The 6,997-nt window shown below is 39.7% G+C and overlaps 1 pseudogene; it reads left to right on the top strand.

The window, feature by feature from the left end:
• Positions 1–1,026: 1,026 nt before the first annotated feature.
• On the top strand, positions 1,027–2,326 carry LOC101580922 (annotated as a pseudogene).
• The last annotated feature ends 4,671 nt before the right edge of the window (positions 2,327–6,997 follow it).

Here is a 6,997-nt window from a genome sequence, read left to right on the forward strand (position 1 = left end):
AAAAATATAACTCCTGCTCTCAAAAAAACTGCAGACTAAAAGATGCAAACAGACAAAAAGGGGTACATGTGTGTTTTGTGCATAGCACAATGAGAATAGCTAGGTGCCACTTGGGTCAGGAGTGACAGTGTAAAGGAAAACACATTATAGAACTGTTTACTTCATCATTATCTTTTATATATGACAGATTGAACATTTATTGAGACTAATGCAGCATAATTCAGAAATTTAAAATATGAAACTAAATTCTCAACTGTTTAAGAGCTTTTGCTTTTAAAAATTGAATACTAATTTTAAGTATACATGGGCCACCAGAAGCAACACATGATCTTCACTTCAAATAATACAAAGTCTTTACATATGAACTATGGAAAGGAAGGGATGTCAGAGTCTGGCTGTTAAGTGGAGACACTTGTTTTAGAAAGGTCAGATCAGAGTTGGTAAATAACCTAAGAGGAAAAGGATGCTTCCCATCAATTATACCCCTTCTTTTCACCCTACAATTAATATCTGAGGTACTGCCTCCATTTTTTCTGCAGGCTTTGAATGTCATTTAGGCTAGTTCTGTTGAATTTTTTCTCCATTTTCTACTCACTGCTTTGGACTGATTCTCACCTGAGCAATTCAAAGGGAAAACTAATTCACAAAGTTTATGTTTAACATCAGCAAAAGGAGGGGTGGAATATAAAAAAATAGACTAGGAAGTTTGGGGTATGTGTTAAAATAGAAACTCTGACTCTTTTCCTGATTCCACACTCATGAATCAGTAATTCAAGCATACCAGTTTTTTTTTTAAAAAAAGGTATTCTTATAAGGCTTATACTCATTATTCATCTGGGTTATGGGTAGTGTATTTTTTATTCTTTATGTATTTAATAGTTTATCATTTTAGGGTGGACATTCTTATGCTGTCTTCTTCTGTTTTATTAAAGTCTACTGTAGGTTGGGGCAGGCAGCGTGCAGAGCAGCTCATCACTTTGATACGTGCCTTGGTTTCTAGAGCACCCTAGTTTTCCTCCCAGCGTGATGAGATCCTTTAGCCAGAAATCCAACATATCTATTCTCAAGATGTATGCCCAAGAGATCTTTGACTCTCGTGGGACTCCCACTGTGGAAACAGACCTCTACACCTCCCAAGGTCTCTTCCCAGCTGCTGTGCCCAGTGGGGCCCTCACCGGCATCTGTAAGGCCCTGGAGCTGTGTGACAATGACAAGACCTGCTACCTGGGCAAGGGTGTGCCAAAGGCTGTTGAGCACATCAGTAAAACTATTGTACCTGCCCTGGTTAGCAAGAAGTTGAATGTCATGAGCAGGAGAAGATTGACAAGCTGATGATCGAGATGGATGGGACTGAGAATAAATCCAAGTCTGTGGTGAATGCCATCCTAGGAGTATCTCTCGTGGTGTGCAAGGCCGGCGCTGTAGAGAAGTGGGTGTCCCTGTATACCACATGGCCGTTCTGGCAGGCAACACTGAGGTCATCTTGCCTGTCCCTGACTTCAACGTGATCAACAGTGCCTTACACGCCAGCAACAAGCTGGCCATGCAGGAATTCATGATCTTGCCTTTGGGCATGGCCAGGTAAGGAGGCCAGGCACATCGGGACCGAGGTCTACCACAACCTGAAGAACATCATCAATGAGAAGTATGGCAAGGACACCACCAACATGGGCAATGAGGGTGGCTTCGAACCAAACATCCTAGAGAATAAGGAAGCCCTGTACCTGCTGAAGACCACTATCAGGAAGGTCAGCTACTTGGACAAGGTGGTCTTCAGCATGGACATGGTCGCATCCGAGTTCTTCAGGTCTCCCAATGACCCCAGTAGGTACATCTCACCCAATCAGTTGGGTGACTTCTACAAGTCCTTTAGCAAGGACTACCCAGTAGTGTCCATCGAGAACCCATTCGACCAAGACGACTGGGGTACCTGGCAGAAGTTCATAGCCAGCACCGGTATCCAAGTGGTGGGCAATGATCTCACAGTAACCAACCCCAAGCGGATCACCAAGGCCATGAATGAGAAGGTCTGCAACTGCCTGTTGCTCAATGTCAACCAGATCAGCTCGTTGACCGAGTCCCTGCAGGTGTGCAAGCTGGCACAGTCTAATGGCTGAGGTGTCATGGAGTCCCACTGTCTGCAGAGAAAGAAGACACCTTCGTCGCTGACCTGGGGGTGGGACTCAGCACTGGGCAGATCAAGACTGGCACACCCTGCTGATCCAAGCACCTGACCAAGTACAACCAGATTCTCAGAACTGAGGAGGAGCTGGGTAGCAAAGCCAAGTTAGCCGGCCGGAAGTTCAGAAACCCCCTGGGCAAATAGGCCATGACAGGCTAGCGCCCAGGCCTTGGGCCCAGGTAGTTAGGTCCCCTCCTGCCACCATTTCTGTAGATGCCATCAGGGCCACCTGGAGCCCGTGATCCCAGTTGTGACTATTGTGCTTGTTACCATGTGTCCCACTGTGTCTGGAGCGATGTGTGTGCCCCACGCCAGGTTCCCAGTAATTCTGTTGTAAAATAAAACCCCAGCTCCCAGGAGGAAAAAAATAAATTCATAAAGACTACTGTATCCACTGCCTGAGAGCAGTCCTGTAAGTTTTCCAGATAATTGTGGCACTACCATATGGTTAAAAGGGCCCAGTAGTAGTGCTATTTACACTGAGGCAGAGAACTAAAGTAGTTCTCAAATGATGAATAGCACAGATATTTGCAATAACAATGATCTTCTTGCAGGATTTAATTTAACGACTAAAAAATCTGGGGAATTTTCTAAGACATGGATATAAGTGATATTGTGCTAAGTGATACTGTGTTAACAATCAGCTACTGGGGAAGCTGACTCATGTTCTTAAAAATGCGATGAATGTGATGAACAATGGAAAATTTCATGTGAGAGATAATAAACTAGGGTAAAGAATTTACAACTCAAGACTTCTTCCTATTCTCCCTCTTTTCTTCTTTCTTTCTCCTCCTCTTTCCTTCTGGGAAGCCTGCATTCATGTTCCACAATGCTAATGCAATAATCAGAGGAATGCCATTGAAGAACCCTCTTTTAAACTGAAATAATTAAATTTTTAAAATTCATTAATTTTTTGGTGATAACAGGGATTGAACTTGGGACCTTGTGCTTGCCAGGCAGGCACTTATGCTGCTGAGCTATATCCCTGACCCCTGAAGATTTGGAAATATAAAAGAGCAAGTATATCATGAGAGTCATCCAATACTTGCAGTTTTGATAGTGATCATAAATTTTTTCTAGGAAGTACATCAGAGAAGTAAATGCAATAGTTATACCCATGATATTTTGTCTCCTACCTTCAAGGAAACTATGCAGTGCATTTTTAGACCATTAGACAAAGCCATCTAGTAAGAGACCAAAGCAGGAAAGAGGAAATATCTTGATAGCAGCTAAGAAAACTATGATTAAGTTATTAAGATTTATAGAATTTGATAGGAATTATACCTACATATGCACTTACATGTTTATGACAGTAGTGAGACAGAGAATAATTTACTACTCTTTTAGTATATATTTGAACTACAAAATGATTACATTCATCCTACAGAGTTAACACCTGCATATATATAGCACATCTTGATTTGAAAAACTTTGAAGAACAGGATCAAGAAGCCCTTGCCTCACCATTGCTTGGCCAATTAAGAACTGAGTTCAGCTTTTTTTTTTTTTAAACTTTGGAGCCTTCCAAAAAGTCACTGAAGTTGTTTTTTTTTTGTTTGCTTGCTTGTTTGTACACATATTCTGCTCTATGTACAGCAAATCTTTATTTTGTACCTGCTATATGTCTGGTACTTTGAAGATTTATCTTGGAATATAGAGATAAATATAATTTTCACTGAAAGGATATTTTATTAGATCACGGATTCCCAAATGTCTAACTATGGATCAATATCACGCAAAGTACTTGTTAAAATTCTTAAATAATTAAATAAATACAAAAATTCTAAGTGTTCTCCCAGACATACTGAGGGAGAATTGCTGTGTAGGTGTTGTAAGAGGGTATGCTTTCTAACTCCTTAAGTGATTTTGAAGTACAGTTAGATTTGATAGCCACTACATGAAATGATCTTAAACCTTTCTCCACTCTAAAATCACTAGAAATTTAAGTATGTCCACCCTTTTCTTACTTTGCTATAGACCATAACCACCTTACCTAAGGATGTTTTTTCTTTCTATAGATCTGTAGATTGTCTCATTTGAGTTTAGAAGTGCAGGATTTAGCAACAAATAGTCAATATCATATTTTGTTTTGTTTTTGGGGTTTTTTTGGTGGAACCAGGGATTGAACTCAGGCCCTTGCGCTTGCCAGGCAAGGGCTTATTCTACTGAACCACCTCCCTGGCCCCTCAATATCATGGTTTTTTTTTTTTTATCTTTAAATTATTTACTTGGAATACAAGGTATCAGCAATTATTTCTCTTAAACAATATTAGCACACACAAAACAGTAACAGCATAGGTCTTTTCAATGTACTAAGATAAATTAGCAATTTCCCCTTCTTTTCTCCATTTCCCCATCCCAGTTTCACTTTCCTTTTGAAGTTTCTTCCCATTTTACAATATCTGTTGCACATTTTGGATTTTATTTACTCTTTCAGCTTCTCACACTAGGGAGACAATACACATGTGTGTCTGGTTTATTTCACTATGAGTATGGTCTTCAGTTGCATCCATTTATCATAAAAGTCTCCAGTTTATCCTTTATAGTTGAGTAGTATTCCACTGGAATCCTTCTCCAGTGGTGGGAGTGTAGCCTGGTACAATCATTGTAGAAATTAGTGTGGAGATTCCTGAAAAAAACTAGGTTTGGAGGTCCCCTTTGACCCAGCTATGCTCCTTCTGGGTATCTTCCCAGAATTAAGAACAAGATCATGTTTTTAAAAATCATTCATCTGGGACAGGGTCTCGCTACGCAACGTGGACTTGTAGTGATCCTCCTGTCTCAGCCTCCCCAGAACAGGAATTACAGATGTGCACTACCACACCTGGTTTGGGTGGCTGGCATGGCATGCCCGGGATTCCAGGGCTGGCCCAGCATGTGGTACTGGGGAATAAACTTGGGTCCTTGCATTTCCAGGCAGGTGCTTAGACCGCTAGGCTATCTCCCTGATCCAATATCATGTTTTCAATATTGAATAATATTCAATATTTAATATCAATTTTAATAAATATACTAAAATGGTAAAAAGTATCTAGATAATACATTATTAAATGTGGCAGCAGTAGCAATGGAAATAGTAGCATCTCTGTGTGACACTATCATAAGAAAAGTAAACTGTCAGGATAAAGGAACTTTAGTTTCCTTGCTGTGGCTAAGGACAGAAGGCAGTTTGTAGGAAATAAATCAGAATACATACAATAGTCAGAGCATATTACCATGGAGTTTCATGGTATCATATCATCAACAATAAGTATAGATGCCCATATATACTAAGATAATTTTGGGCTACAGATAATGTTAATATGGTTGTCTAACTTTTAATTTCAGCTTTATGCTTAAATGTTGGCCAACAGTTTTAGACAATGCATTATATCTAAGCAAATATTTGTTAAGAATAGTCTCATGCATTCTGCTGAGTGTCGAAGCTGATTATAATAGGCATAGGACCTGCACTAAGTCTTTCCCTAGGGTATTACTCAGAAGACTATAAGATTACTGTAAATGTAAGGCACATGTTAGTGGACCCAATGATACTATGCTGTTAAAAGGCTGGGACACATGTATCTTTTTTTGTCCATGCTACTATTTCTCATTGTTATGAAAGTGTTTTTTAAAATTCTCTTCTGTTATATGTCACTTGCTATATAATTTTTCACTTTTTTGTCAAATAGTCAAAGCAGTAAAAAAATTGACCAAAAGGAACTTTGCAAAATGTAGCCATACTACTCCCAATAAAAAGCTACTTTTTAAAGAGTTTTGAAGTATATATTTAGGAGGGGTGCTTCTCTTGAGCACAGATCCAATTATCCCCTTTTGATAGGTGCTGTGTATGCTTGTTCATAGGTATTATTTGGAGTCAGGTAATTAATGTACCATACAGGGTATTTGCGTGGAATAGATAAGACAGATTCACAATCTCAGCGAATAGCTATTTGCATAAAAAGGGAGACATCTAACAATCATCACCAGCTGAGGCTAAATCTTCATTACTTAATATGGCATTTAACAAAGATTTCAGAACCTCAGATTAGTAACATCATTATCCCTTAATTTTCTTTGTATTGCTGAATAGTAGAAGAGTAAGGTTGAATTAGGATACTTTCATGGACATCTAAGATCTTCTCCTGGCAGTACACTGAGCTCCATAGAGACAGCACCAGGGCAAGTAAGAGCTGGATAGGCACTGGCCAACTCTGTACCTTGCTGAAGAAAGCCTAAGAAGCTAAGAAGCAAGATGTCACCATATGCATTCTTTGTGCAAATTTGTTGAGGAGCACAAGAAGCAGCACTCGGATGCTTCCGGTAACTAGAAGTGCTCATACAGGTGGAAGACCATGTCTGCTAAACAAAAAGGAAAATTTGAAGATAAGGCAAAAGCGGACAAAGCTCATTATGAAAGAGAAATGAAAACTTATATTCCTCCTAAAGGAGAAATAAAAAAGAAGTTCAAGAATCCCAATGCGCCCAAGAGGCTTCCTTCAGCTTTCTTCTTCTTCTGTTCTGAGTATTACTCAAAAATCAAAGGAGAACATCCTGGCCTTTCCATTGGTGATGTCACAAAGAAACTTGGAGAAATGTGGAATAATACTGCAGCAGATGACAAGCAGCCATATGAGGAGAAGGCTGCTAAGCTGAAGGAGAAGTACAAAAAGGACATTGCTGCCTACCAGATGCAGCAAAAAAGGAGTCGTCAAATTGAAAGAAGCAAGAAAAAGAAGGAAGATGAGGAGGATGAGGATGAAGAGGATGAGGAGGATGTAGAAGAGGATGATGATGAGTAAGTTGGTTCTAGTGCATTTTTTCTTGTCTATAAAG

This window comes from Octodon degus, unplaced genomic scaffold (assembly GCF_000260255.1).
Source record: "Octodon degus isolate 3935 unplaced genomic scaffold, OctDeg1.0 scaffold00001, whole genome shotgun sequence".
In the NCBI taxonomy this organism is placed as follows: Eukaryota; Metazoa; Chordata; class Mammalia; order Rodentia; family Octodontidae; genus Octodon; species Octodon degus.